Source organism: Dermacentor albipictus, chromosome 5 (assembly GCF_038994185.2).
Source record: "Dermacentor albipictus isolate Rhodes 1998 colony chromosome 5, USDA_Dalb.pri_finalv2, whole genome shotgun sequence".
Taxonomy (NCBI): domain Eukaryota; kingdom Metazoa; phylum Arthropoda; class Arachnida; order Ixodida; family Ixodidae; genus Dermacentor; species Dermacentor albipictus.
Genome location: NC_091825.1, coordinates 165,027,117 through 165,053,199, shown reverse-complemented (window position 1 = coordinate 165,053,199; position 26,083 = coordinate 165,027,117). Strand labels below are relative to the sequence as shown.

The 26,083-nt window shown below is 46.5% G+C and overlaps 1 long non-coding RNA gene across 2 annotated transcripts; it reads left to right on the top strand.

Moving 5' to 3' along the window:
• Nucleotides 1–12,767: 12,767 nt before the first annotated feature.
• On the top strand, nt 12,768–25,415 carry LOC135917560 (uncharacterized). Of its 2 annotated transcripts, XR_010569326.2 has the most exons (5): nt 12,768–12,955; nt 13,769–13,903; nt 20,838–20,982; nt 22,625–22,806; nt 24,148–25,415. It is a non-coding gene; the product is annotated as an uncharacterized lncRNA (long non-coding RNA). The 2 variants fall into 2 exon arrangements; XR_010569327.1 differs by lacking the exon at nt 20,838–20,982 and having other exon boundaries at nt 12,775–12,955.
• The last annotated feature ends 668 nt before the right edge of the window (nt 25,416–26,083 follow it).

Below are 26,083 nucleotides of genomic sequence, written 5' to 3'. Positions count from 1 at the left end.
TGTTATTTCAATGAGCTGAGCATGTAAAAAATTCAATTAGGTATGGAGTATTGCCTTGACAATTAGATTTATTTTCAGTCACCGTTGTTTATTTGACTGCATCTCAACATATGTGCACAACGAATTTCATATTGTTTCAGTTTTACAAGTTACAGTAACTAGGCTTTCACGTTAAATCGCACAACAGTACTGTAGATTTCGTTCGCAAAATGTGAGTGATAATTAAGAATGTTCATAAATTTGCCAAGTGTGTGTGACATTTGCAGGGATCTTAGACCAGCAGAAAAATCTGGAGAGCAGCCTTTAAGCAACTTTAATTGTGCCACTTTCATGAAAACTCTTTCCACACTAGTATTACCACCACTGCTCACAATTGTATTTCGTTCATTACCAGTCACATACCAAGCAGGTATTCACCACCATGAAGCAGGCTCCCAGATCGGCACTCTGCGTAGAGGCTTGATGCTTTCCGCACAAAAGAGTCGTGCACAGATCCTGGGTATGAGGTTTAGAGGGCAGTTATTCTGAGGCTCGCATCACACACCTGCAAAAAATTGTGTGTTAGTTACATATCACCGAGTGCTTTGCACAGTAAATGTCATGGTCATGCAGGGCTAGACAATGACACAGTGCAATATTCATCTGGTCAAATTTATTTATGCCATCAACACAGTGATATTTTTCTGCTGCTTTTTTTTAGAATGCCCGAGCCCTTTCAATTTGCTCTTTATTTAACTAAATATTTCTTACAACGATCGTGTGCATCGTTTCATTTACCGAAACATTTTTTTAGACCGATCATGCGCATCCGAAATAAAACACCTGTCTCTGAACTGTGTTCTTTAAGTGCGTTTCCCTATGTCAATGGGGCGTCACATTTATGTTGATGTCACAGGGACACTTTCCATCTCGATATCGTTCGACCCAGTTTCGTTGAACAAAGTGACTAACCGTACGTCAGACGTACGCAAAATCCCAGAAGCTAAAGGTGCGTCGAATGTACCTTTCGAGGCAAAGTTTTGACAGTGGTTGCAGAAGTAGCGGGGCGCGGTAGTGCTGAGCGCGTAACAAGTTGGCGGCTGGGCGTAGTTATATCGATTTAATCGTTTTTTCTTTACTAATTGTAACAACGTATCGTTATCTCGCATTATTGGCGGCGCCTCCAGGACACCCAAGCTAGAACCTGGTCTGGTCCGCAGGTTGGGGCTCGCAGAGGCCTGCCCGTGCCAGGGATGTATAAGATCGGCTGTCCGCGATAGATTTATTATAATCTCAGGTGTTCTCCTGAGGCCTCCGTTTGCTGGTTACATGTGCCCTCCTGGAGCAGTGCTTGTAAAAAATCCACTCTATCGTCGCGACGGAAAAAGCGGCCCGCGACTTATGCGGGTGTTATACGGCGCACTTTTGATCGCGATCAAGCCCGATTCGGATCGAATTGCTCGGTCGTGATTGTCTCCTTTGCACAAATTGTGCGAGAGAGCAAATCGCAGCAGAGGATTTCGATCCGGATCGGTACCGATAGTGATCAGAAGTGTACCGGTCAGAACCTTGCCCCTTTAGACGCAGCGTTAATAAAAACTCACCACCATGACGTTCAAGGCGTAATAGCCTTTCCGGCATATGTAAGCCGCCTTGTTGGCATCGTCCCTCTCCGATGGTGCGCGAATGCACACAAATGTGCCGTCCACAGCCCCGATGCAAACCTGGAACCTGCAGTCTCTGCGCACGAACCCTTCGGATGCAGAACTCAATACCGCTGTGTCGTCTGGAAACGAGATCCATGCGTCGCCGATGCAATCCACGATAGCCTCGATGACTGCGTGAACCGAACGGCTAACACTAGGTTGACTTGTAGTCAAGTCCTCGTCACTGGCAATCGCACCTTCAAACCCGCCTGTGGCAAGGAAGCGAAGCGTGCACAGAACTTGAACTTCTACAGTCAACGCTGTGCGAGTGTTCACTCGCTCCCGCACAAGCACCGGACGAAGCTCTTCGCACAACCACCGTGCCAAGTCCTTACTTAGTCGATACCGAGACCGGAACATTTCCTCGAGCATCTGGAACGCATCGCGATGCTCACGAAACTGCCGCTCTTCCTGCAACTCCAGCCACTGAACAATAAAAGGCGCCGCCATTGCTTCTGCGTCCTAAAATCTACGAGAGGCGGCCGCGGTCTACGGCTGTAACTACGGGGTGCCTTCTGGAAGGCATGTAGAGCCCCCTCGTTACACCAGCGCGAGTTCGCGTTAGAGTAATGACAAAAGTCGTCTTGTAAATGTACTCGCATAAAAAGTTTTGTTTGGGTGCTCTTAATAAAAAAAATAGGCTAATTTGCCCTTCGTATTGTTTGCATAAATGTATGCATGCTCCAATGCGGCGACGCAGCAGCCGCCAATTCAGCGGTGCCACCGCCATTGCATATGGCCGCTCATTACCATACTTCGCGCGGCTCGTCGCAGCAAAAATTATGGCGGAAAATCTCAGCAATGGCGGCCCAGCGCAACGTCACGCATCGTCAAAATGACGTTTACGAAACAGCCCTTCCTGTGACGCTCCTCACGAGATATTCCTTCAGCCAATCAGCAAGCTGGCATGGCGCATATCTTGGATCGCCACCACATATTCGCGCAATTGTAGATGCATTGCACTGGCTTCTGCACGCTACCGCTCACATTCTTTTTGAAGCGCGAACATCACAATATATCTGCCAAGGACCAAACAAATGTATTAGTCCATAAAATTTGCAGCTCCACGTCACATTTCGTCATCTTGATGAAAACGCAATATTGCATTTTGCAATACTTCCGCTTCCCGGCACAAATTTCAAAGCACGTGACCTCTCGACAGCCAATCAGAGAGTAAACATGGCGGATAATGGCGGCCGTGCAGCCGCCATGCGTGTCCAGAATAGAGCCCCAAGGGCTGGTATTTTGTAGCGATGCGTTTTCCGATTCCATGCTTTTTCACGCTTTTCGCGCTTGGCCAGTGGTCAGAGCGACGGTCTGTCCACATTATCAACGGGATCGGACGGCCGTGTGTGGTGGATGATAAGAATAGCATAGAATAAGGCATAAGGCCTCGCTACAAAATAGCGGCTCAGACTCAGAGGAAGCGCTATTTTGATCGCAGCCATCGGTGTGCTTTCACTGTTATTTCCTTTTCCAGCGCAAGCTCGCTTTTTATAGTGAGTTATATTCGTGACTCGGTCTTTTGGAACTGCCTTGGTCTTCACATCACTACAACTTGGCAGTATAGACGTGCTACATCTTCACTGGGTGAATACTGAGAAATGGACTAGGATTTTTGTTGCGTGGGCGTTTACTCATTTACACAATAATTTATTATTCACAATTGACTTTTTTAATCTCAGAAGTTGTAAATGATAACAACCTGGACACTCGTAGAAGGTCTCAAGAATAAAAAAAATAATTAAATGCTGTTAGTTTGCTTTCGCCTGATGGAAAGGAAGGAAGTTTCAATAATAATATCCTTAGGATAATTAAAAGTCTATCCTTGAAAACGTTTCATCTGAGTTCCCCCTTCGTAAGCTGATACCCACTTGAAGGTGTTTCGTATTGTGCGTCCGTGACGTACGTCCAACCTTCGAACAAAGGGTCATTTCGAATTTTTCATTTCGGGAAGGCGTGTTACCCTCCTGCCTTTCACTCCGGTTCACAACCACGCAAAAGACGAAAGTTCTCCGTGGGTAGCGTCGTTAGTCCAAACCCACGAGCTACCGTAACTCACATCGCCTGTATCGCTGTCATTTAGGCTTGGGTAGGAAATGTACGTTTCAAATCGACGCATCAGGAATACGAAAAAAGCTGCCCTCGACTTGCGCTGCTGGGTTTCTTTCATTTTGTACTTCGTCGTGTAAGAGATGAGGGAGGCGACCGACAAAAAAAAGAAGTGCGACATATTTAAGAAAAGGGAGATAATGCGGTAAGCTTTACGTCGCGCCTCAGTGAGGTCCCGGATCCATGACTTATGCCACGTTTACTAAATTGCCCTGTTGTTCAGTACCTCACTCGACACAAGTCCTGTCTCTTCTAGGAGGCACGTGTAACCGACGGTGGGGTCTGGAGCACATATATATATATATATATATATATATATATATATATATATATATATATATATATATATATATATATATATATATATATATATATATATATGTGCTCCAGACCCATACACAGACTGTTCTAAGCGGTCCCATCTCTTCACTACCTCTCCCACTTGACCAGCGGGGCCAAACCTCACACGCTTACGCTTTTTTTCCCACTTTAACAATCCTAATGCTACGTGTTAAAATATAAACAGCGAAATATGGAAACAGAATGGAGAGGTAGCCAGAGTGAACCTTGCAGTACACACAGTGCAGGCACTTTCAAGAAGCACAGTTGGCCTTTTGTGGCCTTGTGAATTGAATAATGAATGCTTAGACCAAGTTCCCAGGATATTTTTCTCCGATTGTGGTGTGCCTTCGAACCTGGTAATAGTACCTCACGGGGCAGAGTGTTGACTGTGGAAGTCGCAGAGAAGGTGGTCTATACCGTCTCGTCACCCACCGAAAATTTAATGTGTGCTGCTGGACATTAATAGAAAACTGCGTATGTGACGCCCAGCCATATGCAACAAAGCAACATTGTTTTGCGATGACAAATTCCAGGTGAGAGAGAGGATTATTATGGAAATGAATAGACTCTATCTCCTGTAGCAATTTAGGATTAAATAAATGAGTGAATGAATTCATTAAAAAAAAGGGGGAACCAAACGTCGGTGTAAGCACGTCTTTGTACTTTGAGAAAGGAGCGAGGTAAAAAAAGAGAAAAAAAAAGAGTCCAGGTGCCAGGCGAAGTCGTGGACAAGGGTGGAGCGAATATAAGCGGGAATTTCTGAAACCAGTTTAATTTCAGTGTAGATGTGTGATGTAGCGAGCAAATGATTGGAGTCACCGCCCAGCATGCGTCCTCTGCTTAGTATAAGCACCCGCCGTTCTTGGTATTTAATGTTTACCAAATACCAACCTTGCCAATTATTCATAGGTCATACCTCGCCGCGTATCCCTTAGTGACAGGCTGTGTAAACTACAGCTGCGCTGTCGCCACAACTTCCGAGTATACTGTGACTCTTGCGGTTACGGTTGCAATACTCGTTAGCCGTGCGTTTGCGTTATAGTATAAACATCGGTTTACTGCCTAGGTTAGAGAACAGACAGTTTAGAACAGCGTTTCTCGCCTGACATACGCTGAACGGAAGCACCGTTGCAGTATGTTACGGTGCGGCTCCCTTCAAGAAAGAAGAGTTACAGCTCAGGGAGCCAGCAGGCCAGCGTGCCCAGTGGGTTAGCGTAGACGCCAGTGCGCATGCGCGGTACAAAATGCGCAGTGGTGTCTACGTTGGCCCGCTGTGCCCGGTGGATCCAAGACGCGAACACAAACGTAAGAGCCGTCTTGGAGCTCATGCCAAGCATATCCAAGCCAACAATCTATTAGCAACCATGCTGTCGTTTCTATGCAAGGAGGTTATAAAATTAAATCCGACTTGTTTGTGTCATCGCCTATTTTTTCCTTCTCTTCTTGTTTGCAACTTTTGTTTAGCGTTTTTCACATTTACGTGCACAGTTTTAACTTATGCTACTCAGTGTGAGATGTTTTCATTGTTCTGTTTATACCTCATGTTTTCTACACAGTTTATTATTTATTTTTCTGTTACCTTTGTTTGCTTTTTTTTTTGAGCTGATGTATGGCACTTTCCCATCACTGTCTCGCCCCCCCCTTATTTAATGTCCCTGAAGGGACCCCTAAGGGAATAATAAATGATGACGATGATGATGATGACGACGACGACGACGACGATGATGATGATGATTATCAACTTCTGGATGGAGTGCCAGTCCCAGTCGTCGCCTACGGGAGTGCGTGAAGCCGCTGGCGGCCATATTGGTAGAACAAAAAGAACGCGGCTCCAGCATACATATGGCCGCGGAGTACGCGCGGCGCTCCCTGCAATTGCGGTCCCGCAATGAAAACTGAAATTAAACTCGTTTAAGAAGTATTTAAGAAGAATATGATGAACAAATATCAGTCCGCCGTTGTGCGTCGCTGTTGCAAAAAAAAAGTGTCATGGTGGCGAGTGCAATGTCTTTAATAAGTTGTGAGAACTGAAAAACAGTCATATTTCTGTTTTCATCACTAAGTAACCTGCAGCATGCATTGGCAGTGTGAAGCCCTTTCGTCGATACGTAGTGTCGGCCCATATTGGCAGCGACATGACCTCGAAATATGGTATCCTTACGCCATTTCTTAAAAACTCACTATTTGTTTAAATGAGTGTTCCAGTCGCTCATGATCAAGCTGTTGCTACTTTAAAGTTAGGGATGAGCGTTGTTGATTTAAACCTAGAAAACAAGCAAAAAAAAATCTACATACACTTTGCTGACCTAAACTGCGATAGGCGAAAGCCTACCTATAGCCGCGTTTACATGAACGCGACAGTGGCGCATCGCATTTCCAAGCGCATTTAAGAAGGGGATGCGACGCCGTGTACATGTAGCGCACTAACTCTCCTGGGAACGCCCGCCACACGCGTGAGTCAAGAAATCTGATGCGATGCGTCACTGTCGCATTCATGTAAACGCGGCTTATGACGGCCTCTGTTGTCTGAACTGTTCAGCGAACGGGCGCCGCCGTGGCCGCGAGCATGGCATGCAATTGCAGCCATATCGCCATTAGGCTGCAACGTTTGTTGCCGATGTGCGCGCAATCCCACATGCCCACTCGCACAGCGCTACTGGCATGGCACCTCCTCTACTTGGTCCCCTCACCGGTGATCACCGCTTTCCTGCGTCCACCACGGACTGCCCACGGGCACACAAGAGCCACTAAAGGCTCACGCCTTTAGGACGTTCCGTTGTGATTCTGCCCGCGCAAAAAAAAACACTAGCAAAATACAACGCTACGAGCACATTGGAAGGACACATGGCAGGGTATACATTTATACGCTCGTGCAGATGACATCGCTTTCTTGGTGTCTGATAAGCACCTACACTAACTTTATTTTCGTCAAAGTTATTTGTGCCCTCTCGAAACCTGACTTGAGACAATACATACTTCGTCAACCGTCCGCCAAAGGGCACTTCTCGTGTTTTCACAGGATCTTCCTGTTTACATTTCACTGTGTATGCCATAACGAGTTCATTCCCCTGATACACTCGTTTAAATTTGAATGTGATGGACTCTAAATTGGCGAAGACACATTGAGCGAGTCGTGTCTAACGCAGCACGTGCCATGGGATCGTGGCGCAAGCTCAGTAACCGACGCTATGGATTGCGAAAAAAAAAACTAAATTATCATATACGAAATTCACCGGATGTGTTTTTTTTTTCTAGACCATACACAGTTTCTAAACTCGCCTGTCGCAGATGGTGTAATTTTAATCCTTGAGCTGGACTACGCAATGACGCGGGAATTACTTGCACCAGAATCCGAAACGCGTCATCAACTAATTAAAAAAATCTCATTCACTTTTTAATTGGTTTACAGCAGATGTTGCAACTTACGAATTGTAATCGGTGCGTTCAAAAGGCCCATATATATACGTGTGTGATGTGAGTAATGTCGTGTGAGCAATGTCCGCCAGGTAGAGTAATCCAGCTTAAGGACTATGTTTACACAATCTGTCACACGCGATATGTAAGCATTCTGTACGGCCTAACACAATTGAACACCTCGTATGTTCATCCCACTGTGATGCGCGTCCCATCATGGAATTCTGACATGTCTTGTTTTCTGGCAGCCCATATTATAAAATCAAGCTTCTCATACTTTTAGAAAGGGAAGCTTTGCGCTTCTGCCTTAAACTCCCTAAGTTTCTAAATACAGTGCTTACAAAGTAGATTCTGCATTCTTACAGTGAAAAGGTTCCTAAAGTTTTGCGGTACTCTGCAGAGACGATCAATGTATGTTTTAATTTAGGAGCCAAGTACATGTTTTGATATACTCATTGGTCACGAATACGCCAAACTCAAATAGCATTTGTAGAGACAGAACTAGAGCCATTGAATGTGCAGATGCGATTCGACGAGTCAATCCAATTCAAGCCTTTGATTGAACCCACGATATTTTAGCCCATAATATTAACTATTGTAATTTCGAAATTTAGATGATAAGCTACAAGATTACTTTGCACAACTGGAAACAAGCTGTATAATAACTGCTTATGCTTAGCCATATGACGAGAAGATTGGTGTAGGCATCTTCTCTCCTTATCTTCATTGGCCTTTTTCATTTGTCTTCCGGGTTATAGGCACAGTTTCAGAGCTCAACAACTGGTGATTGTTTTAGCAGTACGCAAACTTCCCACGAAGGATCGAATCATCAGCAGTCATAGTTACAGACTCTTTTTCGGTGTGTTCTTCACTGTCCACGACAAGGAATACAGCTCTGTTAAAATTATTAACCTGAGTCGACCGTCAACCTTGTGTCTGCCGTGTTTTAAAAAAAATCAGCTACTAACGAACAACTCTGTTAAATGTGTTGCGAAATTTCCTACCAACTTCCGAAATATCCGTTTACTATGGGTACCAGGTCTCCGTGGTTTCTATATTAATGTAAATCGCAGATTTATAAGCCACAAGGTCTCTAAGTGGAGCCATTGCAGCGCAAAGAAACGCGCACAAAGAAGACAGCACACCACTGGCGCAACTCACCAGTGATTTATTGGTTCGCTCCGAAGAAACAAGAAAGAATAGATATACACAACATAGCTCATGTGTACACGATCTTCGTAGCAAAGAAGACGAAAATTCAGGAAGGCGTGTCTCGCTACCAGATAAGCAGATCGGCGTGTCGCTGGCGCAATCCATGCCTCTTTTTGTGATATGAAAAGCTTCCAAAAGTTCGCGAGCAGTAGTATCCTGACCTCTGCCCAGAATCTTTAGCTGAGGGAACCGTGGTTCACACTTGTAGGCCAGGCAATGCGCAGGCAGATGCGCATTGGCTGTAATAATTATTGGCAGTTCGTGCTCCCGCTCTCGGTTGTTAACGACCTCCCTGTTTGGCCTGTGTGGACCTTCACACACGACAGCGGTATCATACAAACGACACTGGTTGCGCATTTAGAATACGACCTAGCGTGTTTCTTCTGGCAATCAAGCCTTCTTTGTTTGCAAAGAATGCGCGGGAAAAGGCTGGCTAGTTTGCTCGGGGCCAGAAAATTCACTGGTACACAGTACCTATACAAGCGGCCTCCTTGATGCTGCGGGACCTCCAATACACGTAGAGGACTACTTCGGCCCTCATATCTTTTTGGGATGAGGTGCTAGCTGTACGTCTGCAGCCCTTTACCTTTTTCAGGATCAACCAACTCGCTTAAGAAGCTTTACTGTCTCTAAGTGGACCTACCACCTCTATAACACCAATAAGGCTTACGTGACTGAATCGAGATGCAGAAAATCTTGCTTACAAAATGATTTAACGAAAACATTGATGGGATCATCTTCAGGCTTGCAACATCTCCGTTTTTGGTAGAATAAACGCTGGCGTCCTCCTCAGCAATAGGAAGTTTCATATACCAGATTACACTGCCGTATACCACAATGAAATCACTAATATACTTTCGTGAAAGGGTCTGATGACGTCCTCACTGTTCCATGCTTGTAATGGAAACAAGTCACTTATTTACCCTGCCGACGACATTAAAACCAGAGAAAGTGGTCACTCGAAGCTCCACTTTGCCTTAGAGTGTGATTGTAGCGCATCCATCTTTCGTGTGCCTTCTTGCGTCACGTCTGTATGCGCGACAATCGTACTCCTTGATGCCACGCCAACAAGCCCGCATGGCAGCACTAGTTGACTCCATTTTGCCAAATTGAACTAGGACTAGGATTGAATATGCTGGTAATAATATCGCTTGGGACCCCAACACAATAGGCAATAGGGATGTTTGCTGCACTGCGTTTAGTTTTTTCAGTAAGATAAAATGATTAATTACCGTGCTATTTTTTGGTTTACTCTTCTCCGTTCCCAATTCATTTCACTATACTGATTCTCCAAATTCTTTATTATTGCTGTCTTTACTCTCACGTACGCCAATACCTCTTTCATAATTTTGTTACAGATAGTCCGATTTTTGTTTTTCTGCTCTTTCTTTTTATTTATAGTGTCATTTTAAGTAAGGATTTCTTTTATGCTACTTCCTACTACCCGATTCCTGGCCTATCCCCCTTAGTAGCTACTAAAGGGGATAGCCCAAATGCGAATGATCATCATCATTATCATTACTTAAAGATAGCTGCGGGTCTGATCTGAGATGAGTGCCGAGAGAGAGATATAAACGGATGTGGGAGACATGATAAAACTGCCAAAAATTTGCAGAACTAAGACAGCGTGGCAGTACGACGGCGAAGAGAAAAACGTGATAAACCTAATTCTGCATTTAATGACCACACGCTAACGTGGTATTGATAAGTGGAATGAATGAATCGAGCGCCGCGTTTCAGAACTGCTTCCACAGCGTTAATGATTTAAGATTGGTTGGGCTCCAAGCTGCAGAAAACGCATGCTCGGGGGCATGGTGTTCCGTTTTAACAAACCCAGCCTGTTATTGGCAGATGAGATGAAGTTAGGTATATGCGTACGCCAGGACAAGTCACTGGACAAGGCGATTTTAATGTATTTGAATGAGTATGACTTGGACAGAAACGTCATAAACTGAATGTTAAATGTTAAGCGTGTTAGGACCGCCGGAAGTGGTTACAGATTTATAATTGTTAGACATGTGTGCCATCAACTATTGTCTGCACCAGCTTATTACATGGTTAAGCTTAGTGTGTAGAGCTTGTTGGTGAGATGTGTTAGGGATGTTGCAGCAGATGACGCAATCGTCAGCAAACATGCGGTCGTGAGAGGACTCGTGTAAAAGCAAGTGTTTAATGATATATCAAGAACATGAGGGGCTCGAGGGTGGATCCTTGCGGTACACCTCAAGCTATTGGGAGGGAGTCAGAGTTGCGGTCATTATTAAAAACCGATTGAAAATCATAGGCGTTTGTCCGCGCCCAATAAAAAGATTAAATAGGTTTAGCTTGTCTATGTTACGCTCAGACGAATGTTTCCACCACGATGCGGTATCCACACGGCTAACGCCTTATGTGCGTGCACACGTACAGCATTCTTGCCACCAGCAGAAGTGGAGGAACCACCACGCAGAGGAAAACAAGAAATGAGGACATTCGCACACCCATGACCAAAACAGGGCTATTCGAAGCATCTGTCTATGGCGGCACTCACTGTATCAAATGGCAACGATAGACAAGCAAGATGCTTCTATGGCAGCAAAAATTAATTTCCAGTGAGAAATTCTCGAATAACAGCAATAACGAAGCGTTCGAGAAAAAATCATGAGTCATTCCACTCTGTGAAGGTGTATTACCAGCGAAGCTGTGCAGCACACGACAAAGATGTGACACGGAATATCGAACAAAGGTGCGTATACATTTATTCTCTCGATCGGTGGTTATCGTGACGAAGGGTACGCACACAAAATTGTTTTATACATACGCATTCAATCGTGCTTTCATTTCACTGTACATTGAGGCAAGGAATTTGAGATCGAAATCACCGCACTGACTGACAGTTGGCCACTGCCGTGAGTGCCTTCCCAGAGGGAGGGGCAGTATGGGAACGCTGGCATGATGAGCGGCAACAGAGCCAGCTCTGGAAGAAGAGCGCGACGCCGACGAACGCGCGACCAGTGGCACGAGCGCGTTCGCGCGGTTACGCCGAGGGGCGCCAGCGACCCAGCTATGGGTTAAGGCGAGAAACGCGCGACCAGTGGCAGGAGCCATTGCTGACGATAATTTTGCTCCAACATATGAAAAATCATGGGGTTCAAGATTTCTCTTAAGAGGTGAACGGCGAAAGCCTACTCCCTTCCTCCTCTTATCATTCGCCTCTTCTCGTTCTCTTCTTTCTTTTAGTCATTACTGCTCACGACTACGCATTTTCAGTAATGTTTAATCAACTGTGGTCCTCACAAGCCGTTGTTAGACATGTTGGTCATATCATAGTCACCAGTAGTATTACAAGTCATTTCAGTCATTATTCGTCATTACTGGTCGTTACTAAGCGTCCTTTGTCATTTCTAATCAAATGTAGCCGTTATGATTCGTCGTTAGACATATTGGTCATTTCATAGTCATTACTAGTCATTTTAGTCATTACTACAGATAACTAGACATTTCTAGTCAATTATGGTCATTACAAGACATCGTTAGACATATTGGTCATTTCGGAGTGATTAGTAGTCGTTACAAGTCATTAGTCAATATTAACCTCTACCCATCTCTATTATAACGTTATCATTCACTAACTGTCACAATCACTCATTTTTCATTCTTTAATGTTTCTTCATATGGTGTGATGACACTTCAGTAGACACTCCGGCGGTCAGATCTGCTGACAAAAATTTCACAATGAGCCTAGAAAGGCTTTCGTCTTTAATTTTCATGGAACCCTAGCCATAAACAGCTTCGCTGTAAAACGTTGCCGTTGAAGCCTCAGCGGAAACCACCGGGAGCGACATGCGACCAAGATATGTGCTGCCTTTGCGGCTGCGCCCTGCGTAATCGAACATTTAGAGCAACGAGCCACCCGCGCTTGTCGGGACACCGGCAGCATGTTTTCTTGTTACGCCGTGTCATTTGACCAGCCCTTGGGACCAATCATCATTCAGTTATGGTGGAAAGAAACGGGACCAATCAGCCTCAGTGCTGCGGCTCAGGTGGCGCTGTGGAAGCGAGACGCACGAGATTACAGCTGTTGGAACGGTCCTGCGATAGCACACAGTTGTTTCTGTGTTGCCATTTCCCATTTGTGAGGCGCAAGCGAGGCTTCACTTCTGCAGGCTATCCGCTACACTGGAGCATCTGCCAACACATATTGAATCGAAGTAAGTGGTTTTGATTCAGCACTATACCCTTCATTGCGGTGCGGTCTTTACTCACCCTTTGTCCTTGCCCGGCTACCGTGAAGAATTAAGCGGATGCCATGCGCTGTGGGCAACGCTTTAAGCGAAGGTTTTTGTAGTGTTTTCCTGCAGCCCTGCTCTTGTTTAACAACCTTTTTTAAGCTCTTGAGTACCCGCCCAAGTCGAACGAATTTTCACCGTGGAACACCTCGCTCAATTTAACCTTGTGGCGCAACCAGCGCCGCAGACGCTCACGGCGGGAATCAGTCTGTCGCACACACTGCCCACTGAACTAAACTTGTCCTACACGAAGTGTTTCTTAAACTACTTGTTTCAGGCAAGTAAATGAAACGACAAAGTTCAACTGCTGTCATAATATGCGTGTTGGCGCCGTCCAGCTTCGCGCTTACAAGCAAAGTGTGCAATCGCGTTCTAAGTCATTCCTTGCTGCGTATGAACGCCTGTTCGCATTCACAAGCCAGCATGAACAGTAAACCATGCTTCCTACTCCACTCGACACTTCCTCCGAGATTCCGTCTCCTCAACACTCTGTACATATCTCGGCCCCATTTTGTTTACGTATGAACTCGCGTCTGCTCTCAATGTGTAATGCCGCTTGTTTTCCCAGTTCTTCGGTGTTTTCACTTAAACGCAGACGACCCCATCCTGCTGAAAGACAACGCCTCGCTTGATATACACTGATAAATATGGTGTTTCTCGTCCCATATGCATGGAGTGCGAAGTCGACAGGCGCCGTGGCGAGAACCTAATACTGTCACTTTAATGGTATCGCAGCTTGTGTGGGCTCACAGCGATGGAAAGTCGAGCAAAACCATACATGGGTTCGGCGTAATCTTCTCAGCCGGCAAGGGAGGAGCTTCACCAACCACTTCAGACTACGTCGACAACTGGACGCCCTCCTTGCTCCAAGTGAGCCTTCGTATTTTATTAGTGGAGTTCGAATGGGAAACATTTCAAATGGATTACGAGTACTCGAAAGAAACTACCTTCAAACCACGAATAAAAAACATTATCAAATTTCATACTATTTCGGATAAAAGGCTTTCGTACAGGGTTTGTTTAAAAAAATAAATTTGTATGTTCGATGCACGTAATGCATTTCACAACTAGACCAGAAATGCAAGAACTTTTCCTTTCGGCACGAAACGCTAGCAGATACTGGTGCAGGCTAACAAGTCTCGCGGTAGAGTTTCGATCTGATCACTATTTCGCAACCACGATATTCTCGACCACAGCGGTAGCAATTACTATATCTCGGTTATATGTATAAGCACTGAGCACGTGGTATGCAATGCAGCATCTACAATTGTTTGGACGCTCGCACCATTCCTAAACGTACCGCGGTCACCACATGGCTTAGGGCACGACTATACTCGCGGACAACTTTCTGTGGCAATGGAGGGAAAGCTGCGGGCGCGTGGCTGCTGCATATGTGTTACACTGGCGGACTACTTGGCGCCGTATGACAGTGCTTCTGGTTCCACGGGACGGCCGCTGAATCCGCGCAGCTTCATGTGTGTCCGTTTCGCGTTTGCCAATACACGGCAGGGAAAAGCCACGAAATCGGCACTTTCACAATCAGTCGGGTGTTTTCTTAACTGTTGTCATTAAAGTGCTTATGTTCTCTCTTGTCCCATTTAAGCCTACGTGGATGACAACACCGGACTCTTTCCAGAAGCGCTCTCACTTTTGCGCGCTTTGCCTTCGTAGGTTTCCCTTCATTGCCGCACAAAGTTATCATTGAGTATAGGCGGCTTTATCCTTTTCAATTTCCTCACAAGGATGTGGCGACATACATGTAGAAAGGTACGCAGACAAGGTCAACGGACATGGCTGTTATATTCGGCGAGTAAACGTTACTTATGTATCCATTCTGTCTTATTTTTGTTTATTATTCACTTAGTTTGCGCGTCAAATAAGATACCATTAAGATCCCACCTGCTTTCCTCACGGCGGGAGGGCGCATGCGCCCTGCCCTAGTGGATTATTCCCGAATCGTCTAGCTAGGGTCGCGCGCGCGGCCGCGCTGCCCGACATCGGGGGGAAAGTCCCCCGCAAAAATATGAAGAGCTCTCGGACGCTCTGGTGCCCACACTCGTGCCGTGTACCACGTTGAAACTCCACTGGTGGCTCGACGTCGGCAGGGTGCCGAAAACGTGCGTAGCTTATAAGACAACTCCATATCAAAACAGAAAGGGGCCACGGCTTCGTCGGGACTGCACCGTGAGCCACTTGTCGCATCTCATTATTAGAAAGTAAATGTAACGGAAAACCCTTGCTGTTACACTTGGGCGACACTCAAGAACATGACGTTGCAGAGACATTCTTCTTGCAGCGTCGGCCATCACTTGTCAGTGATGGCAGCGCGTGCCTGACTTCACATACTCGTTTAAGGCGCGGTATTTCTAAGTCGACCCGAGACCGACAACACGCTCACGCCAGCGATTCGCCGACTGTCATACCAGGCCAACAGCGTTGCAACCGACGAGCGCGTGTTGTCGTACTGCGGCGGGATTTCTTGCCGATGGCACCGATACATCAGCGTGCCGACCACAGCGCGATGGGCCGTCGAGCCGGCAACGCGATAGCTGCACCGCCTTGTATACGTACTTATTCACGCTCTAGATGAGCCGAAACGTAGCTAAGTTGAAATGCATAAGCTGCGACCCTCTCAAGCCATATACCTGAAGTTTCAGCCAATGTTGATCTTGTTCAGCGAAGGAGGCCTGGCGCCGTCGAGCTCGTGGCCCTGCTAACGGCGGACGTGAACTAAAGAATAAGCAGCTAGGACGAAGGCAACAGCTTTTACTATCAACTCCACTACTGTGTTTTCATCGCGAACGATGAATGTACTCCACTTCGCACGGGGCGAACACAATAAGCGGCAAGCGGCGTCACAGTGCTGTGCCGACATACGTATATACGTCACCGGTCCCGTCGGCTACCGGTCGCGTTCACTGCGTAGGTGGGTCGGTCTGTACGTGTCCTCATGCCGACACATTTCTTCATTCCAAGGCTGCATTGTTTACCTCTGCGTCAAATGGGAACAATAGACGCACAGTGCGCTCGGTACAGCAGCACGAACAACCGCCTCGCTCCGAAATATGCACAACGGTGTCAACGACGTTATCCATGATGGAATGTGTAAGCGCGACTGAACAAGGGCGAAGAAACAGGTACACAGACCGCGCTAAGCTTTCGACAATAGATTTGATTTTAGCACTCATTGGTAAATCCGAACGAGCGGAAACCAACGGCAGCAAAGAAAACAGAAAATTGGGTGGTGTATGTCCATGAACCGCATACGTTTTTTTCCAAGGCACGATCAAAACATGCACTGCAATATCTACCTCGATAAATTGAGGAATCGTATCTCTTCTTCAGATAGCAAGACAGATGGCTTGCTCACGCACTTTTCCTCTAATTTTGTAATTTCAGAGGCCTGCTGATCCAGAATAGTCGGTGCTACATGACTTCCAGAATCTACATGCTGCCACGGAGAAACTATTAATTATTTGCGATCGACTAAACGGACAATCGACGCGCACTTAACATTGGCGCAGGTACACACATCAATCAGCGAAACCCTCGGCGCCCTCCCAAAACGTTTCCAGCAGCGTGCGCAAGAGAGCAGCACAGGAAACTGAATGCGGCGCATTACGATCAACACCGGGTCGCCTTAGCCCATGCCTTCTCAGCCCTGTTGCGTAGGGGAGGCTCGTTGCATTCCCCGGCAGCCACGCAGCAGTGTTGGCCGGCTCTCTTCCATTAAAGTACTGGGCTCCCGAGCGCTGCTCAATATCCTGCGATTCCTGGCGCGCACGTTACGAATCACACGTTTGGGTGAGGTGGATGTCCCGCAAGAGGTCGCAGTTTTCATGGCGTGGCTGGCGCGTACTTGTCGCTTGTCGGCACTCTCATTCGCCCGTTGAATGTGCTCAGCCTCGGCATGCTTGCGTTGCTTCTATTCAGGGTCCACAGCTGCCTTGGACGCGGCGGCATGTCGCCGTTACGAATGTGCGCTCGCTATCCACAGTGCGCTGTGCAACGTATAAGCAGAAATTCAATGCTTGCTATTGCAAAACTTGCAGCAGGCCGATACAACATCGGTAATGTTCCCTTACAGCACCCAACACGTTTGTACGTGTAGTTCAGAAAGAATATGCTGAGCAGAACCAACAGATTTCTGGCAGCACTTCATGGCTATAATTTTCTCATTCACTTCTTATCATTTTGTTTTTATCACCTTGAAGCCTTCGTTGTACTTTCTGCAAGGCATATTCAGATCTGTTTTAGCACCGTTAGTGCCAGCGTGATTAACCCTGGCATTTGTTTATATGGCTGCCGTTTGCCAATTTAATATTAGTGCACACAAATACAAATGTTGGTAACTGGTAATCAACATTTAACGTGCATTGTTGTCTATGGTTAATGCTTTAAAACTCAATTTAAAGCGAGGTCGATGCACCTTGACCCTCTGGGAAACCAGTTCAATTTATTTTGCACTGACAGGCATTTTGAGGCCCCTCCCATGCTGTTGGTTGTATTTTATGTCTTTATTTCTTTACCTTAATGGTGTCTCGTTTCTCTGTACGGCATAGCTTGTTGGAAATGTTATGTGCACCTTAAATTTAAAAAAAGCGCCTATGCTCTGCAGTTATCGAGTCAAATGGTAGAATCACAGCACAGAAAAGTATTGCCTTCATCGCGGCATAAGTGGACTTGAACTAACCACTGACATTGTAGTTGTGTAGCTTGTGGGAGCTTCTTGCTACTGGCTCAACATAACATCTTACGTGCTGCAGAACTTTCAATGCACCACATTTGTACATACGATCCCGCAGGGGCAAATTTTACGAAGCACTTGCCTAATTAGTTCCGCAACTTGGTTCAAGGACACCAGAGTAGATGGTTCGATTGACACTCTTGCGTGGTATTGTTCCCATTACAGCGTCAGCTGTTAACCTTTCCCTCGTCTATAGTGTCTCGTAGTTGCCAGTCTCTGACATGCCATTTTTCAAGTCGGGGTGTCTAGTGAGTGTAAGCAAAAATGGTTTCTACGGAGCGACCCAAACAAGACTGCAGAGATCCGGCGTTGGGCCTTCAACATTGATTGCATGAGTAGATTATAATGCACACATATAAATACAACACTGATTGTACACGGCAGGCGTCCTTCCTAAGCAGGTTCTGTGTTCACACCCTCCGCATTAACCAACGTCTGTGGGGAGATCGTTACTCTGGCGTCGGAGCGCTTACAGTACCCGTTATGTCCGTCGAGGATATCGTCGCAACCCGGTCGTGATCAGATGTCGCTGATGTCCGGCGTCACCAGTGCCCCGGCTGACATGACGAAGGCAGTCGCTCGGGAGCTGTCGCGCTATAGCTGAACTGGATTCGTGCCAGCTGGCGCTGGTCCACACCCACCCAGCTGAAATCCCTAGAGTGGACGGTGACGGCTGCAGTCAGCCTTCGCGCGTCCACGTTCAGTGGAGTGATCGCTGACCTGGCTCGTTGGGTAGGTCCGGGACAGCGGTAGTTCCGGTGCCGGAAATCAGCTGCGCCCCGGCCATCACGTCCTTCCATGCGCGCGCCCCTTCTACAAGATGGCGTCTCCGCGCACTCTCTTCGTCTTCCTTTTTCGCATGTCTTGTCTTGTCCTCAACAGTGGCGCGTACCAAGTATGGGGGGGGATTGGCCAAGAAGCAGGTAGTTTTCCATATGGTTAGAAGTACAGAGAAACTAATTTGAATCTTGTCTGTTTGCCTTCGTATCATGTCCTTCTCTTTCTTTACTTGCATTTGTCACTCCTGCCAGGCGTGTTTGCCGTGTTGGGGTGCTCGAGTAATGGTGTGATGTCTGGCTATGGTGTCACATTTATCCCGGTTTCGGCAGGGTTACTTCCCACCGTGACAGTGGAGCAGCATGGCAAGGTGGCTAGAATAACACTAGCGCTTAGGGTACATTGGTGGAAAGGCTGCTTAAAAGCTCGGTTGTGTGTACTTACTTCACGGTTCAATAAATTGCTTGGAGCTCCTTGGAGTGTTCCCTCTTCCGTACTTTGGGCTTTTTGGTTGCTCATATCATGCCTTGCTCTGCTTTCGTTATGCATTTGCCCATTTTATACTCGGCTCAGCATCACTTCAATGTAGACTCTCCTATTTGTTTGCGTTCTCTACACTAGTTCAGGCAATGTAGCACTTCCGTCCTCATTTTCATGCAGTGAGCGTGGCCTGCACCGTGCTATTAAATTTTACTTAAGGCCAGTAGCGCACTGGTGTTGTTTACTGGCTAGTTTAGAAGAGCAGCTGACATGCACACTCTTGATAACATACAATGTGGTGCACCCTTAGTTGATTCACAGTATACGGACGTTAACTTTCAGCTTTAGCGGCGTGATTTCCTCTGGCTGTCTTAAGGAAACGGGGTACCAGTTTGATGTCTATTGTAGTCGGGATACATTGATGAAGCCTTCTAATGAGCTCAACGGCTTTTTATTGAGCAGCTTTCTCTTAAGGTGCATTTTATTCCGTTTACATTTCTAGAACTTCCCACGATTACTTCAGTAAAGGAGGGCAATACGTTCCCCTTTGTTACACGTGCGTTAGCCCCGAAAAAGAAAGCCTTATTGTCTGCAGAAGACGAAGCTCCTTGAGCGCTGCACTTCTCATCTTGCGACAGGGTTACGAGGCATGCAGGAGTGGCTCTGCACTTGTACGATGTGAACCTGTGCAGCACCGCGCACGGCGCTCTTCAAAAATTTGGAGGAGGCCTAATGCTAGCCTTTAAGCGTGTAACGAAATAGCATTCACAGCTCCGTGATTGCTCCTCGCGCTTCTCGGCAACTGGAGCGTATGTAACAGTATTGTTTACCCGGAGACGCTTACCGTGAGCGCTATGCACGAAGGTGAGCTTTTTGGTCGAACCACGGCGTCTTGCATGGGCAGGAAGGCGGCGGAGGCGAGCGCCAGCTGGAGTTACTAGACTTTTAGCGTGTCCGCTACTCCGGCAAACCGCGCGGTTTGGGCGGATTACCGGATGGTCGGGGGCGTAAACGTGAGCTGCCAGGTTGGTGGCGCCAGCTGGTGGTGCAAAGCTCAACCACCTAAACAGAGCCAATTACTATATTTTCCTTAGCTGGGAAGCAAGTTTTCCACAGTGGCGTGATAGTGAAGACAATCACGCCGCTGCCGAAAATTTGTACCAGCAGCGAAGCAGAATAAAGTAGGTTACTGCAATTTTAGCTCTGCGTTTATCTGGTTAAGCTCTGCAACACCAGGCGGCTGCACCGCTCACGTTTACGCCCCCCGACCATCCGGTAATCAGCCCAAACCACCCCGGTTTGCCAGAATAGCGGACAAATTAAAACTCTCTATTGCAATTAACCGGGCGCGCCGCTCCGTAGGCCCGAAGACGCCCATCTCGCCGGCACATGCAACATGGTGGACGCCGCGACCGGTCTGTGAAAGCCGCGCTGGGTTTGTCTTAGGGGGTTTAAGTTTTCGCGTAACAGGAGTGCTTTTTCGTATAATCAAATTATATTCCGAGAGCTATCATGTCTGAAGGCTGTGTGCAAGTCGTAGTTTACGATTTCTCTACGTATTTTAGCTTGAGACGTTGAATTAGTTCAGGCACTTCATTGCGTCAAAGGGAAGGCCTGGGTATATGGTTTGAAAATGTCTGACGAAACGACGTCTGACGCCGGATTTTCCGCTACATGGGCAGCTCAATCGCGGAGGTTTAATAGTTAATTCATAAAGGGCATTTTCACTGCAAATGAAATGTTGAATTAAGTTATGCTCCGAGTTGGTGCATGGTGTGGCAACACGAGGTTTATTTGCAGGCTCAGCGGTGAAGGTCTACCTGCGTATTTGACCAGGAGTTACGGGCAGGGCCTTCACGAGTCCTGCGTTCTATGCATGTGATAAAACAACTGTACAGTCCACCACCGCCACTCTGGACAATAATCAAAAACGTTTTTTACCAAGGTCAGTTTTACAGCCAGTGTTTGCAGCGTACAATATTTGTTGTAAGGTGTAAAACTGGCCGAATTAGTATTTACAATAAAAGCAGCGCAAAAATAACGGCAACACCAGACAGAAGTGCGCAGGTCAGGCGCTGACCTCGGCACTTGTCCTGTGTACTTGTCTTGTTTTGCCGTTTTTTCCCTGCTTTTACTGTGTCAGTTCGCGTCGGACAAAATATGTACAGCCACCTATTTAGGTCCGACGTCTGGTATCACTACCTTGCCTCCCAGTAAATTGAAACCGCAATAAGTGTCGTATATTTGTAGCTACATTTACTTAGGTTGGTTTGGCTACTAAAACTGCGGTCAATTACTTTGATTCACCCTTGTATTTGTAATAAATACCATGAAGAAAAAAGGCGTATGTGGCCTAATGGTTCGGGAGTCGGGTTGCTGCAAGAGGGTGCCGATGTTGAATTCCTGCTGGCGGCCGCGCTTTTTTTTTTAAGTGTGTCAAATTTATTCAGCGAGAACTCGTCCAACCTACCTAAACGAAATTGTGGAATGGCCGCGGCAAAGCAAGCTTCGCTGTAAAATCTATGCTGCTTTAAATGCTTCCAACGGTGACAATATGCCTTTTCAAAAAACATATTTTTTCTTGTTGTAGTTACTTGAATGCCTTACGCTGAGTTCCACGGCGCTAAGAAGGCATTTCTAATTATATGTGACTGGATATTTTTTCGTGCTCTGGAAGCACACGTAAGGGAGTACTCTGAACATTTTTGTCAGGTTTATTCAGAGCGCTAATAGTTTATGCAAAAAAAAAAGGGTGTGAGCCATGCAGACAGGACACAGGAGAAGTGAACTTCACTGACGGACCACTGCGATGGGACAATCGGACGATTTGACGTTCGTGTGGTGCACTTCTCTTGTGTCCGGTTTGCACACCTCACCTATTTTGCATAATGGATCCTTACCAACTAGCTCTGCTTCCTGTCGTTCTAAGCGCTAAAAGGTTCTCTCGCCTTTGAGCAGAGTGTGCGACTGATGTCTGACAGCTATCGAGATGGCTTACCCGATTGCTCTGCTAGCAGCTGAATGTTTGGCTTGGGCGGGCCTACTTGGGATGCAGTTTCTAGAAGTCCACATAATTTCAAGCATAGAGCATGGTAAAAACCAGATCAATCTGCCATCGGTGTTCTAAGGGAGACCCCGTGAGTTCTCATATAATACATGGCGGCACCACAGAGTCAAATACAACAGAAGTGTCTTAGCAGACAAATTATCCACTGAAATTTGAGGTTATGCTTAGACATCAAAATTATCAAACGGAGACATGACAAGGACAGATTTCCCTTTGCCCTGTCTTCATTGCAATATCTCTGTTGGCGCACATACAATTTTTACGCACGTACCATTTATCCCAGCAGTGTGCATTGAATGCCGAGGTTTTGCCACTGCTTACCCCTCAATGCAGAGGTGAGATTTGCAGAAAACGGCATTGTTATTGCGAGTCTCTTCAGTTTCATCATCCTTTCTACAACAAAAACATGCGCAGCTTTCCCAATGATTTGTTTAGTTATTCCTCAATGTCTCCGAAAACTCCTCTCTTACTACGTTACCTCGATTTGTTTTCACTTCACATCATCCTCCTCTGCGCCCAGGTGTTTCCAGAGGGCTGCAGCCAGACGCAGCTGTTTCAGGAGGTGGTGCGGAATCTACTTGATGCCTTCGTACGTGGAGCCCATGTGTAGCTCTTTGCGTGTGGCCCTACCGCTTGCCGCAAGACCCACACCATGCAGGGTCCACCGCATGACCCAGGAGTCGTGCAGCCCACCCTTGAAAGGTTAGTCAAGCTGATTGGATCTCGGGTCAGGGACTCTTCACTTCCCATATCTCTTCTTGAACTCTACCTTGCGCTAGAACAGACTTGTCCACCTTACAGCAAAAAGTAACTGATCACTATTTAATCAAAATGTACTTCCTTAGTCACCAATTCCTGCCCTACGAAAGTAATTGAGGCAATACTGAAAAGCAATCAAATACTTCTACGTACTTCCCTCCAAATAATAAATAACACTGCACATCTAAAATAGAACAAACTGGCCCAGCTGGCACTTCTCTCAGTGTAACTTGCAGACTGTTATTGTCCGGCTTCTGTACTGTCGGCAGCTACTCATAGTTGCAACTCTTGTAGTATTGATCAGCAACTTCGATGTTCGCGCCTCACCTATTCACGGAAGGCATCACATCATGAAATTTTTGCAAGGAAATAACTTTGCTTACCCTCTGCTTCCGCTGTGCGTTGAGTTTGTGCCTCACATTGGCCGTGCGCACTTTGGAGACAGACAGCCTCACCACTCAGCTCGTTGCACGTCTACACTTCAATTTCTGCGTGCTTTATGTACAGTCAAACCATGATGTGTAGACTGCTAGAATGAGTTATCGCGTATAATATGAAGTAAATCTAAAATGCTTATCACTAATTCGTATATTATAAGCTAATATTCGGTACCTGCCGATATATTTTTGTGTAGAACGAGACTTTGTGGCTTGCACGACATAAACTTGCACAAGGCTGTGCACGCCTGCTCCCTCACTGTCAGGGAAAAGAATGCATCCATAGCCATGTTGTTCAGACTGAATTTGAAGGAAATGAAAACTCCTCCAGGGCCTCAACCAAGATAGTTCTACTGCACAGTAGTGCAACCATTTGACAGCGTTGTCTGAAGCTACAATTCTCAATATTTGCATGTGATTGTCCATACGCGGCTTGTTAACTACCTCGGGGTAGGTAACACCTCGCCCCCCCCCCCCGCCCATGTAGCCCCCCATGAAACTATTCCTTGCTACCTTAAGTTGAACTCCTTAAGGACGACACATATAAATACCAGAAAAATGCTTTGCTGTCCCAATCTACAAATCGCATTGAGCATTGGCGTATTCACGAAAAAGATCCAATATTTTTCACATTTACAACGAGAAACATCAGGCAGATATGCTTGTCCACCAGTCACTGAATACACATCGGCATATCAAACATTGTCTGCAAAGAACCTTGGGTCGTCAGTCAATTGGGAGGCTACCTTTATTGTCTCACCGACCTGTTATTGAGTTGGTACGAACTCTCAGCACTTAATCTATCGGTGACCTGAATGTATTCCCCTTTCTGCATCTCACTACTCAGGTGTGCAAGGGGGCACCAGCGCGCCCCGACTGCTTTGACGACGTCCTCCAGCTCGGCGCAGAAGAGGAGGCCTCTGCGCTCTTGCGCAAAAGCAAATTACTGGACGATAAGGCGGCCCGCAGCACTGTGGACTTCAGCACCTTCCACATGGCCTCAAATAGCAGCGATGAGTCGCTACTACATAGCTGTTACAGCAAATATGACGAAGCACAAGTATGCTTACCTATTGCGCTTGTCTCGGCTTTAAGGGACACTATAGAGACTAATTGGGTTTAGACTGACGGCGTTCTTTTACAACTATTCTCTTTGCTTTCTCATTAAGAAATTAACAGAAGATGAAAACGCAACATTGCATTAAAACACTTTTGGCAAGTTCAGCACCGGCACGTTAGTGTGACCTCATAGATTCAAAGGTATTTTTTCATGCTCGGAGGTGTTAGGGATTCATGAAATTTCCCTAAAGTTTCCAAGCTCAGTTAGTTATTTATATTGGACTGTAGTCCACTTAACTGAACTTAACTCCCATCAGCTGAGGCAGCCACAAAGAAGAAATGCGGCCAGTGGCGCAACATTGTCAAGCTGGGTGATGACCGGGCGAAGCGCGCATTTGTGCGCTGGCACATCAAAGTGCCCATGCACTCGGCTGATGAGGCGTACCGGCTCTTCTGCCTGGCGCGCAACAACCAGACTTTTGCCGAGACTCGGCTCAACCGCAGCTCGAGCCGCAGCCACTGCGTCTTCATGGTCCGGCTTGTGAGCTCAAGGTTGGAAACCCAAAACTGGCACGTCAACACAATGATGCTCTGTGACCTGGCGGCTTCGGAGAGACAATCCAAAGCGGGCAGTAATGGGTCACGGCTTCGCGAAGCTGACTGCATTAACAACTCTTTGGTGCTGCTCAGCCGCTGCTTGGAGGGCCTACGTAACAAGGATGCATCCAAGAAGGATGCATCCAATAATTAATACAGCCAATGCGCATCTGGCTGCACATTGCCTGGCCTACAAGTGTGAACCACGGTTCCCTCAGCTAAACATTCTGGGCAGAGGTCAGGATACTACTGCTCGTGAACTTTTGGAAGCTTTTCCTATCAGCAACAGAGGCATGGATTGCGCCAGTGACACGCCGATCTGCTTATTTGGTAGCGGAACACGCCTTCCTGAATTTTCGTCTTCTTTGCTACGAAGATTGTGTACACATGCGCTATGTTGTGTATATCTATTCTTTCTTGTTTCTTCTGGGCGAACCAATAAATCTCTTGAGAGTTGCGCCCGTGGTGTGCTGTCTTCTTTGTGGGCGTTTCTTTGCGCTGCAATGGCTCCACTTAGAGACCCTGTGGCTAATAAATCTGCGATTTACATTAAATAGAAACCACGGTGGCCTGGTACCCATAGTAAACGGATATTTCGGAAGTTGGTAGGGCATTTCGCAACACATTTAACAGAGTTGTTGGTTAGTAGCTGATTTTTTTAAAGCACGGCAGACACAAGGTTGGCGGTCGACTCAGGTTAATAATTTTAACAAAGTTGTATTCGTTGTCGTAGACAGTGAAGAACACACCGAAAAAGAGTCTGTAAATATGACAGCTGATGATTCGCTCCTCCGTGGGAAGTTTGCGTACTGCTAAAACAATAACCAGTAGTTGTGCTGTGAAAATATGCCTATAACCAGGACGACAAATGAAAAAAAGCCAATGAAGATAAGGAGAGACGATGTCTACACCAACCTTCTCGTCGCGTGGCTAAGTATAAGTAGTTATTGTACAGCTTGTTTCCAGTTCTGCAAGGTAATCTTGTAGCTTATCATATAAATTTAGAATTTACAATAGTTAATATTATGGGGGAAAATATCGTGGGTTCAATCAAAGGTTCGAATTGGATTGACTGGTCGAATCGAATCTGCACATTCAATGGCTCTAGTTCTGCCTCTACAAATGCC